General features: G+C 36.8%; 1 long non-coding RNA gene across 9 annotated transcripts in view; it reads left to right on the top strand.

Moving 5' to 3' along the window:
• The window catches only part of LOC147374527 (uncharacterized), a 358,179-nt gene that overhangs the window by 262,095 nt on the left and 83,063 nt on the right, over positions 1-13,021 (top strand). For 5 of the 9 annotated variants that reach the window (XR_015162851.1, XR_015162853.1, XR_015162854.1 and 2 more), the window contains one exon: positions 721-1,630. The exons of the other annotated variants lie outside the window; for them this stretch is intronic. This is a non-coding gene — a long non-coding RNA (uncharacterized LOC147374527). Of the gene's footprint in view, positions 1-720; positions 1,631-13,021 lie in introns of those variants that run through there. 9 annotated transcript variants of the gene reach the window in all.

Genomic DNA, 13,021 nt, shown 5'->3' with positions numbered 1-13,021 from the left:
CACACCCTCCTAAGGTCTGGGAAATTGCATCCCCCAAACTCCCCTTTCCTATTTCATCCTGGATAGAATTTCCCTTTGAGAGAAAGTTACATGAGGTTTGGACAGCAGAAGAGAAGTTAAGGTCATTATTTTCTGATGTGGTGGCAACCAGACCTGTAGGCAGGCATAAGAATCACAGCCGCATCTCAAGCGAGCACGTGAGAGCCATCCAAATCATTGCTGCAGATGGCAGACGTCTTCACAAACTTCCCTAGCTTAGCTTCAGTACCCTTGATTTTCCATGGCAATTCTCTGATCTTCCCTCCCCAATTTCTAAGTGAAATATAGAGACTATTTGGGGGGTAAATATAGTAGGCTTAATTTCCCCAAGTGATCCCAGGCTGACAAGGCTAGTTGTGGTCGGGTTCAGAGAGCTGCCTGAGAGTGGAACTCACCTGGAATAGGGCAACTGCTCCTGTCCTCCTTTGAGAGGGCTTACGTGTAGATGATTTGAATAATTATCCTAGACTGTGGCACCAGTGCAGTGCTGGGCACATTGCAGGAACTCCATAGACGTTTACTGGAAAGCAGCATGCCTGTATGACTACTTCTGTTTGCCCACACCACTCATTCCCCTTCATCTCAAATATGTTCTTTCTTCCTCTCCCCCCACTGTATGTTTAAACAAGAGCCACAATCATCTTAGACCCTACTCTTCTGATCACATTTCATGGTTTCTAGGTTCACCTGGCTAATCAAAGTCTTTCTGAAGAGACTGTCAAGTGAAAACAAATAGAAGAGCCTCTTACTATATCATCATAGCCCGGAAGCTAGCTGTAGCCATTGTTTCAACATGGTGGAGGAAATCTGTCTGAAAGACTGTGATGAACATGGAAATAGCAGACCTGAGAGATGGTGATAGACTCCTCCTGCAGTAATCTCCAATGAGTGGCACAATCCTTACCATTGCAGTTTGGTCAGGAAGGATAATCCATCACCTTTCTTGCCTAATCAAGTTTGAGTTGAGTCTCTGTCATTACACTGAAAGAGTAATGTCTGATGTCTTTGCTTGTACCCCAGTAGTTTATGATGCCCCTACTCCTGCCTTCACTGCTGGTTACGTCCTTAACCATCTGCTTTGGGTGGAGAAAATGATAGAGGCAAAAGTTAAAGAACTGAATTAGGAAAGAAAATATGGACACCTATACAGGGAAGGCAGGAAGAGTGCTCCTGAGTGGTCTTCAAAGGCTTAGATGTGAGGCATCAAAATTACTATTAATTTTTACAAAGTGTTTAAAATAAAAACATCCTATTCTGGGTAAAAGAGCCAAGGGCTAATGTTAGGACAACCCTTCAATTTCACATAGTGATTAGTCACCTCATCCTCTGCGTTCATGCTAATTTATAATCCTGTTGAGTCACATGCTTACCTCGTTATATCACAATTTATAATCCTGTTGAGTCACATGCTTACCTCATTATATCACAATTTATCTACCTAGTAGTCATTGCACTTCATTACCCTGTAATCTTTAGGAAAGCAGAGGTCTTATTTTATCTATATTCACATGTTCAGGATCTAGCATATAGCTTACCCCACAGTTGGTGGTTAATAATTTTATGTTCAATGAATAAAATGTGTTCACACAACGTATATAACCAAGCAGTATCTCTGTTTTGACACAATTTTTAAAAAGGCACCAAATGGAACATTCATTAAAGAAGTATTGGACACATTGTAGTTTAATGAAATAAGGAATTTGGACACTTCCTGGACATTTTGATTATGTGAGGAAAAATATATATGCATATACATATGTGTATGTATGAGGTGATTTCTTGGTGTCTCTTCCTTATCTCCTTCTCTTTCTCCTTTCTGAGTACCAGGTCATATGCTATCAGAGCTAGAGATAATAAGATGTAGAAGCTCTCAGTTCTTACCCTGATGATAAAACCTAGCAGTAGAAATAGACACACTGGCATCAATCTATCTAGCTGTCTATCTAACATGCTTAAGAGTTATGTTAAATTGTTAAATTTAATGACTTAAAAGTGAAACAAATATATTGAAAAGAGTACTCAAAGTGACTACTTTGGAATAAGAGTAATAGTGATAACAATAGTATCTAATATCTGTAGTGTTTACCAAGTGCCACGAACTCTACTAATTACATAAGGTGGCCATACTAGTCTTTACCGACAATAGTCATATGAGGTAGATATAAATTATCATATATTTTGAAGATGAAGAAAATTATGCTTATAGGTGTTCAGTAGTTTCCCAGGTCATGTAGCTAACATGTGGTGCACCCAACAGTCAAATTCAGGTGTCTGTCTGCAGAGCCAGCGTTCTTCCCTAAAATAGAGAATTGGTATTTAAGAACCACACTTGACAATGAGGAAGACCATACAGTTATCACTGTATGGAAACATTAATGGAAAAATCATACTGTTACCATGGAGTGTAGGCCGTAAGGATGTAGCAGAAGCCTGGGATGGACACTATGCATTCAAGAGAGTTGCAGATGAGATTTAAATACAGTAAAGATGATCTTAGCAGGTAAGGCAAAGATTCACAAGGTCAGAGGTGGAAAAAGGCTTCAATAAATATTTAGCTGAAAAGCAGCATAAATATGCAACTGTAAAATGAATGATGATCTTCAATAGGTCAGATCTGAGAGCATCCAATGTTAAAATAGAAAAAACTCTTTTATCTCAACGATAAAACTCAACGAAAAAACTCTTTTATCCACTTTGAAATTTGTAAAACTCTAGGGCAATAAACTTAGAACTATACATACTAGCAACACGGTTACTCCATTTAAGCTATAACGGCTAAGAGTCAGGAAGATAGAATTCATTGAGGAAAATTGGAGTTCTGTTGTCAAAGAAAGTGGTGCTAGAAAGGACCCAATAAAAGCAGATGTTTACTTCGTGTAGCATTTGAAATATATATCTAAATTTTGTCCTGAATATTTAGCTAGAGTTTTGTGTCTACATTTGCTCCTCAGAACTTTGCCTCCACTACCCTTTTCTTTCTACCTTGGGTTTTGTGTGTGCTTTGTCACTACTGGCTTTAATACAGGAGATCAGTCTTTTATATAGGAGATCAGGTGTTGTGGTCCAAAGAATTCCAGATTGAGAGTCCTGAATTCCAAGCAAGACTCTACAGATGCTTTGATGTAGCTACAGTTTGTGAAACATCAGTTGAATTTATTCTAAATCAAAAGAGATAGGTGACTCCAAGGACCCCTTCAGTTCTAATATTCTATTACCCTTTGCTGGTCCTCATCCCTTAAATTGTAAAATCTGTTTCTTAAGGCACTAGTCCTCCAAACCATCCTGAGTTGGTGCTTCTTTTTCATATACACATTGACATATAAACCTGTGGTCTCTGCCAATAGGTTTTGTCATGGTTGCAGCATTTTTTAAAATTTTAGCGTTAATGTGTCAAGTTGGCTCTGAATTATTTTTAAGTGCTTTGAACATTGTCAGTTCAGTTCAGGTGCTCAGTCATGTCCGACTCTTTGTGACCCCATGAACCATAGTGCGCCAGGCCTCCCTGTACACTGTGACAAATATGTATTAAAGATTCAATACATAATAGTTTAACTGATTAGAAACTGCTACACCACTTCATTTCTTTTATGATGACAAACAAAAGTAATCCACCTCTAAGAATTCTTTTGACGTTAGAAATTATTTCAGTTCAGTTCAGTCGCTCAGTCGTGTCCAACTCTTTGCGACCCCATGAATCGCAGCACGCCAGGCCTCCCTGTGCATCACCAACTCCCAGAGTTCACTCAGACTCACGTCCATCGAGTCAGTGATGCCATCCAGCCATCTCATCCTCTGTCGTCCCCTTCTCCTCCTGCCCCCAATCCCTCCCAGCATCAGAGTCTTTTCCAATGAGTCAACTCTTCGCATGAGGTGGCCAAAGTACTGGAGTTCCAGCTTTAGCATCATTCCTTCCAAAGAAATCCCAGGGCTGATCTCCTTCAGAATGGACTGGTTGGATCTGCTTGCAGTTCAAGGGACTCTCCAGAGTCTTCTCCAACACCACAGTTCAAAAGCATCAATTCTTCAGCACTCAGCTTTCTTCACAGTCCAACTCTCACATCCATACATGACCACTGGAAAAACCATAGCCTTGACTAGACAGACCTTTGTTGGCAAAGTAATGTCTCTCCTTTTCAATATGCTATCTAGATTGGTCATAACTTTTCTTCCAAGGAGTAAGCGTCTTTTAATTATTTAGTACACTTTTATTTTACAGAGGAGTAAACTGAAATAAGAGCAAGTTAAGATTCTTGCCTGGGCCACAACTCATTTTTTTCTGATTTTAAACCTGTGTTTCTTTGATATATGCCACATGACTGAAATTAGTGGTCGAGCAAGCTGATTTTTCTTCTAAGAGCCCATCTAATTTATTCATCTGTCATGTGTTTCATACTTACTATATATTAGGCTCTGTGCTTGACAAAGGCAATAGAAAAGTAGAATCCAGTGATTGCTATAAACTGGCTTATGAAGTGGTGGTGGAATGCATGAAACAGCAAAATGGCAATAACAAGGTAGTGTGAGAAGTAGGAGATAGATGTCTCATACTTTTGGACAATAGCAGGTGGTCAGCTTGACCAGGACCAGGGGCCTCAAGAATAATCTACATAAGTTATTCTTTTATAAAATAATTAAACAGACATACTTAAAAGAAACTTACAGTTAATCACAAAGTAAAGATGGATAAAAAAAAAAAAGAGGTGACAATAATAAAAAGCCTGAAAGAACAGGATCAATCCCAGAAGGAAGGAAAATGAGGACGAGAACATGAAAATAGCTTGACCTCTGCTTGCTGGGAAGCAGAAGAAAGTCTCTCTGTGGTCCGCTGAGCACAAATCACGTCAGCCAAGGTGAAAGTCACCTGAAGAAACAGATATAAGTCACTGGGTACGTTTATTTTCCCTACCACAATCCAGAAGGAGGACCAAATACAGTCAGGATCCCAGAATCCGTGGCTTTACCTGCATGAGTGATAGCAGGTCATTTTCAGTGGGCCAGCTCCAGCACTGTATTTATTCAGTACTGAAATGTAGTGAGAGAACAGAAAATTGGTTGACTTCCAGAATTATGAAATAAAACATTTGATCACAAAATTAACCAAATGAACAAATGTCTTTTGAGGTTTGCTGTGGTAGCTGCATTTTGCATCAAGCCTACTTTGGGATATATAGCATTTTCATCTTATACTACATCAATGTGCCTCAGTCAATGAACATCATAAATGTCAGAATACATATGATATTGTATATTATGAAATCCCCATCTTTTCTCTGAAGCCCAACAGAAATCCATACCTGGATCATTAATAAGGAAATTTGCTCTCAACACAGACCTTCTAGCCAGGGAGATAAGTCTTTAATTTTTTTTTTTTTAATTCCCCCAAGCTAATACTAACACATACACTGAAGTTCTGTTCATTTAAATTATGCAACTTTTCTTTGCAGCTGAGGTTGAAATTGGTTATCCAACTAGACATAATTAGGTTATATTCTCTCAGCTCTGGATTTTGTTGCTTTTCAATAAATGGTTGATAAAATGGAATGGGTCCACCAACTCTATCAAAATCTCCAAGTTTGGAAGGAATACAGTAAGTTAAGTATTCTTTGTCTGCCATTGTGAATTGCAAAGTATAGCTCTGAAGCACAATTTTGAATAAGAGCTATAAATTACCATTTCACAATGGCAAAAGTAACTTCTTATTTTGTATAGTAGGAGTAATGCTGTAAGATCAGAAGACCTGTTTATTTGTCCCCTAGATCTGGAACTAACTATACTTTTTATATTAGACAAGTCAAACCTCCCTGTTTTTTAGATTCTTCCAGTGTAATACAATGTAATGGGCTAGATGGCCTCTATGAGTCTTTCCTATGATTTTCTGAATGTTGAAAACAAATTTAGTTCATTCAAGGCTTCTATTTAAAGAAAAATCTAGAGGCAAAACATGTCTTACCATGAAGTCACAGCATCAAATCATTTCTGAGTAGGCTTCATAATTGCTATAATAATGATAGCCACAACTGTCATTATATAGCATTTATCAAATATCTGCACGCTCACATCACCATGCTAGACTAAAAAATATATATGTTAAAAAAAAAAAAAAAAAGCAGATGTGGTCCTGGCTAGACTCCTAGGAGCATAGTGAATAAAAAGAGAAAATGACTTCCCACATTCAACTGCTCCCTCAAAGGAATTATTCTTCAGGTTTTTCCTTCAACATTATTCATGATGTGTAGTATTCTGTTTACTTTCAAGTTACAAAAGAATAACCAAGAACAGAACTGACAAATTAAGTCAGTCAGTGCCACCTGTAGTTGGAACATTGACACAAATCCTACCACTTTTTACAGGAAAATTTAATGAAAACTGTTCAGAAGAAAATCAATGAAGCCATCAAATATTGGGTACCTGTTAGATATAGTTTTCAGAAACAGAGGGTGTGGAGTATAAGATGAAAATCAGTACCTTAGTGCATTTATATCCTTAATTCCAGAAATTAGTCATCATCTTCTTAAAATAGTTGTAGTTTATACACAGAAATATAAGTGAACACAAGACCTAATGGTTGGCATAAACAGAAAATAGTCTACAGGCTGAGCATAGAATGACTGCTATGATCTTTCTGAAGCTCAGCTGTGCCTTGAATGAGGTGGGGACATGGGATATCTTTCCATTTATCTGTATCTTCTTCAAATTCTTTCATCAGTGTCTTACAGTTTTTAGCTACAGAACTTTTACCTCTTCAGTTAAATTTATTTCCAAGTGTTTTATTATTGTTGATGCTTTTGTAAATTGGATTATTTTCTTAATTTCCTTTTCAGATAATTCACTGCTAGTATATAGAAATGAAATTGAGTTTGATTTTGTATCCTGCAACATACATGAATTTATTTGGTCTAGAAGCTTTTGATGAAGTCTTTAGAATTTTCTGTGTACAATATCATGTCATCTGCAAACAGAGACAGCTTTACTTCTTCCTTTATGATTTGGATGCTTTTTATTTTTCTTGCTTAAGTGCTCTAGCAAGACCTTTCAGTGCTAACTAGAATAAAAGTGATGAAAGTGGGCACCTTTGTCTTGCTCTTGATGGAAGGAAAAGCTTTCAGCATGTAACCATTAAGTATGATGTTAACTGTGGACTTGTCACAGATGGCCGTTATTATGCCATATGTGGCATAATTTATGGTAAATTTCTTCTATTCCCAGTTTGTTGAGAGTTTTTATTATCAAAGGATGTTGAATTTTGTCAGATAATTCTTCTGTACCTATTTAATTGATTGTACGTTTTTCTCCTTTACCTTATTAATGTTGTGTATCACATTTATTGATTTGATTTATACTGAACCATCCTCTAAGCCTTCAAATAAATGTTACTTGATTGTATGTATGGTCCTTTTAATGTTGAATTTTGTTTGCTAGTATTTTGTTAAGCGTTGTTGCATCTGTGTTCACTGAGAATTTCACCTACAGTTTCCTTTTCTCATAATGTCCTTGTCTGCTTTGGTATCAGAGAAATGCTACTCTCTAAAGTGAGTTTGGAAGTATTCCCTCTGTCCTCTTTGATATTTTTGGAATAATTTGAGAAAAACTAGTATAAATTTTATTTTAAATGTTTGGTATAATTTACCAGTAAAGCCATATGGTTATGAAATTTTCTTTGTTAGGAGACTTTTTGATTACTGCTTATATCTCTTAGTAATAATCAATCTATTCAGATTTTCTGTTTCTTCATCATTCAGTCTTGGTTGATTGTATGTTTATAGGAATTTATCTCTTCTTCCCAGGTTATAAAATTTGTTGAAGTACTGTTATTCTTAGTAACTTTTTGTGATACCTTTGTATTGGTATCAACTGTAATATTGCCTTTTCATTCATAACTTTGAATACTCTCTTTTTTCTTGTTTAGTGAGCTATAGGTGTGTCAATTATGTTTATCTTTAAAAAAAAAAGAAAACAACACTAGTTTCGTTGATATTTTCCTTTGTTGTCTCTAGTTCATTTATTAATATATCAGCTCTAATCTCTATTATGTCCTCCCTTCTGCTAATCTTGAGTTTAGTTTGTTCTTTTTCTAATTCCTTGAAGTGTAAAGTTGGGTTGTTGAGAACTGTCTTTTTCTTTTTCATAGGCATTTATTGCTATAAATTTGCTTAAAACGTTGGCTTTGCAGCTTTGGCGGCATCCCATATGGTTTGGTATATTGTATTTTTATTTTTGTTTATCTCAAGATACTTTCTGATTTCCTTCTTCATATCTTTTTTGACCCACTGGTTGTTCACTAATGTGCTTGATTTCCACATATTTGTAATTTTTAAAATTTTCCTATTTGATTTCCAGTTTTATATCATTGTGATCAGAAAATATGCATGGTATGATTTCAGTCTTCTGAAACTTGTTGAGTTGCTTTGTGGCCTAATATATGATCTATCCTGGAGAATGTTCTGTGGGCACTTGAGAAGAATGTATATTCTGCTGTGGATGGGTGGCATGTTCTATATGTGTCTGTTGTATCCATTTGATCTATATTGTTATTCAAGTTTGAGGTTCCTTATTAGGTTTCTGTCTGAACGATAAAGCGTAGGGAAAACTGAATGTCCATTTGCAAAGGAATGAAATTGATTTGCAGTAGTGCCACACTGTGTTTTTGATTTATGTTCCCCTGTTCATTATTGAGGTTGAGCACCTTTTCATATATATGTTGACCATTTGTATGTCTCCTTTGGAAGAATGTCTGTTCGTGTCATTTGTCCATTTTTAATTTTTTTCTTTTTTTGCTGTTGACTTGTATGAATTTTTAATATATTTTGAATATTTGCCTCACCAGATAAGATTTGCAATTTTTTCTCCCATTTTATAAATTTCATTGTCATTTTCTTCTTTGTTACCTTTGCTGTGAAGAGGTTTTTAGTTTTATGTAGCCCAACTTTTATTTTTTTGTTTTTGTTTCTTATACATTTATTCTCATATCTAAGAAATTATTGCCAAGATCATCTTGGTTAAAAAAATTGTTAGTCACATACCTTCCCTATGATCTAGCAATCCCACTCTTACATATTCATTCCAGAGAAGATAAAGCATGCATCTGCATAAAAAACAATGAGAAACAAACAAACAAACAAAAATGTCGAAAGGATTTTTCCCTATCTTTTTTCTAGGAGTTTTATGGTTTTAGGGTTTAGATTTAAGTCCTTACCAAGTTTGAGTTTTTTCCTGCATGTCTGGTGTCAGATTGAGAGTCCAGTTTCATTCTGTAGGGAAATGAAAAATGCTGCACAGAACATTTTGGCAGTTCCTCAAAAGGCTAAATATAGCATTACATAGGACCCAGTAATTTCACTTGGAATATACCTAAAAGAATTGAAAACAGGGGCTCAGATTTTTGTATGCCAGTTTCTATTGCATACATTCCATTCCATTCCATTGTTTGCAGTACCCAAAAGGTGGAAACAATTCAAGCGTGCATCAGTGGATGAAAGAATAAATAAAATGTTACTAAATAAAATGTGGTAACATTTTATTTGATAACATTTTGGTTACCATATTGTTTATTTATATAAATGCAATGAGATATTATCCAGCCATAAAAAGAATGACATTCTGATATATGGTGCAACATGCATGAACCTTCAAAGCATTATGCTAAGTAAAAGAAGCCAGACACAAAAGGTCACATATGAAATGATGCCTTGTGTATGAAATATGCATAAAATAGGCAAACTCATATGCATAGAAAGCAAGTCAGCGATTTTCTCAGGACAGTGGGAGAAGACAATGGGAAATGATTACTTAATAGGTACAGGGTGCTCTGTGGTGATAGAATTTTTGAAACTGAGATAGATGGTAGTTGAACAACACTGAAAACATTAAATGCCACTAAATTTAAATTAAATGTAATATATGTTACATAAATTACACCACTGTAAAAAAAATCTGTTGGACTAAACATAAAATTCTTTAGTTTCTTACCACTCTGCAGTCATAAAAAGAAAAATTAACTCCAGTTATGAAAGAATTGCGTTCAATGTCATCTTTCTCTTCCCAAATTTGCTTTTGTCTACCATTAGTGTTTAATCTGGATCCATATACATACTGAGGGCTTCCCTAGTGGCTCAGATGATAAAGAATCCACCAGTAATGTGGGCGACCTGAATTCAATCCCTGGGTTGGGAAGATCCCCTGGAGGAGGACATGGCAACCCACTCTAGTATTCTTGCCTGGAGAATCCCCATGGACAGAGGAACCTGGCAAGGTACAACCCATGGGGTCACAAAGAGTCAGACATGACTAAGCAAATAAACACACACACACAGTATACATACTGTAGATGAAGTGGGGAGCTAAAAAATGTCTTTTTTCTTTTTTATATCTAATGTTCAAAATTTGAAATATTTCAAAAACATAGATATGTCTGAATGGGGTTCTGAAGTATTTACACTCATCATTTCAAGTGGTCTCCTGATGTGAGACGTGAGCCACTGGATATTATTTAAGCATGCTTTCCTCATTTTCTTACATGTGTCATTTGTGTTTGTACTATATCTGTGTTGCTGCCCAATCAGAGCTCCTGCTATTACTATTGAGTAAAAAATAAGGGCGATCAGGCAGAGAGATTTCATAGAGATATAGTTTTATCACTGTCAAATCCATCAAAATTGCCCAAGGGGCCTCAGCTTTCAGATTCATTTTCTGTGCTTCCTCTGAGTTAAAAGCAGCATTGAGTTGTTGAAAGGAGACTACTTTGTACTTCAGGTAGGAATTACTTGATGTCAGTAAATTAAGTTTGTTTTAGAAAGTCACAGCTCCAGCATGATGATTCTAAAGCAATTTAGTTGGACAGCCATATTTTCAAATTAGTACAACCTAATTCAGTATTTTGAACACAAACCATGTTGTTGTTATTCAGTCACCCAGTCGTGTTCAACTCTTTGCAACCCCATAGACTACAGCACACCAGGCTTCACTGTCCTTCACCATCTCCCAGATCATGCTCAAATTCACGTCCATTGAGTCAGTGATGCCATCCAACCATCTCATCCTCTTTGATCGCTTTCTTCTCCTGCCTTCCATCTTGCCCAGCATCAGGTACTTTTCTAATGAGTTGGTTTTTCAAACCACGTGGCCAAAGTACTGGAGCTTCAGTTTCAGCATTAATCCTCCAATGAATATTCAGGGTGGATTTCCTTTAGAAATGACTGGTTGATCTCCTTGTAGTCCAAAGGACTCTCAAGAGTCTTCTCCAACACCATAGTTCAAAAGAATCAGTTCTTTGGTGCTCAGCTTTCTTTACAGTCCAGCTTTCATATCCATACATGACTACTGGAAAAACCATAGCTTTGACCATATGGACCTTTGTTGAGGAAGTAATGTCTCTGCTTTTTTAATATGCTGTCTAGGTTTGTCGTAGCTTTTCTTCCAAAAAGCAAGCATCTTCATTTCATGGATGCTGTCACCATCTGCAGTGACTTAGGAGCCCAAGAAAATAAACTCTGTCACTGTTTCCTTTGTTTCCCCATCTGTTTGCCATAAAGTGATGGGACTGGATGTCATGATCTTAGTTTTTTGAATGTTGAGTTTTAAGCCAGCTTTTTCACCCTTTTCTTTCACCTTCTTAAAGAGGCTCTTTCAGTTCCTCATTGCTTTCTGCCATAACGGTGGTATCATCTGCATATATGAGGTTAATATTTCTCCTGGCAATCTTGATTCCAGCTTGTGCTTCATCCAGCCCGGCATTTCTCATGATGCACTCTGCATATAAGTTAAATAAGCAGGGTGACAACATAGTCTTGACATACTGCTTTCCCAATTTGGACCCAGTACATTGTTCCATGTCCAGTTCTAACTGTTGCTTCTTGACCTGCATACAGGTTTCTCAGGAGGCAGGTAAGGTAGTCTGGTATTCCTATCTTTTTAAGAATTTCCCACAGTTTTTTGTGATCCACTCAAAGGCTTTAGCATAGTCAGTGAAGCAGAAGTAGGTATTTTTCTGGCATCTGCTTGCTTTTTCTATGATCCAGTAGGTGTTGGCAACTTGATCTCTGGTTCCTCTGCCTTTTCTACATCCATATTCAACATCTGGAATTTCTTGTTTCACATACTATTGAAGCCTATCTTGGAGAATTTTGAGCATTACTTTGATAACATGCGAAATGAGTGAAATTGTGCCATAGTTTGAACATTCTTTGGCATTGCCTTTTTTGGGGATTGGAATGAAAACTGACCTTTTCCAGTCCTGTGGCCACTGCTGAGTTTTCCACATTTGCTGGCATATTGAGTGAAATACTTTAACAGCATCATCTTTTAGGAATTGAAATAGGTCATCTTGAATTCCATCACCTCGACTAGCTTAGTTCATAGTGATGCTTCTTAAGGCCCACTTGACTTCACACTGCAAGACGTATGGCTCTAGTTGAGTGATCATACCATTGGGTTTACCTGGGTCAATAAGATCTTTTTTGTATAGTTATATGTATTCTTGCCACCTCTTCTTAATATCTTTTGCTTCTGTTATATCCATACCATTTCTGTCCCTTACTGTGCCGATCTTTGCATGAAATGTTCCCTTGGTATCTTTAATTTTCTTGAAGTGATCTCTAGTCTTTCCCATTTTATTGTTTCCCTCTGTTTCTTTGCATTGTTCATTTAGGACAACTTTCTTATCACTCCTTGATATTTTTGGAACTCTGCATTCAAATGGTTATATCTTTCCTTGTCTCCTTTCCCTTTTGCTTCTCTTCTTTTCTCAGCTCTTTGTAAGGCCTCCTCAGCCAGCCATTTTGCCTTTTTGCATTTAGATTATCACAATTAATTCATATATGAAGTGAAGTGTTAGTGGCTCAGTTGTGTCAGACTCTTTGCAACCCCATGGACTATAGTTTGCCCAGCTCCTCTATCCATGGAATTCTCTAGGCAAGAATACTGGGGTAGGTTGCCATTCCCTTCTCCAGGGGATCTTCCTGACTCAGGGACTGAACCCAGGTCTCCC

The sequence above is a fragment of the Bos grunniens genome, chromosome 4 (genome assembly GCF_055505025.1).
Source record: "Bos grunniens cultivar Pamir isolate PY7600 chromosome 4, Bosgru_T2T1.0, whole genome shotgun sequence".
NCBI lineage: Eukaryota > Metazoa > Chordata > Mammalia > Artiodactyla > Bovidae > Bos > Bos grunniens.
Note: the sequence above shows the minus strand (reverse complement) of the source record. Positions and strands in the feature narration are given on the sequence as shown.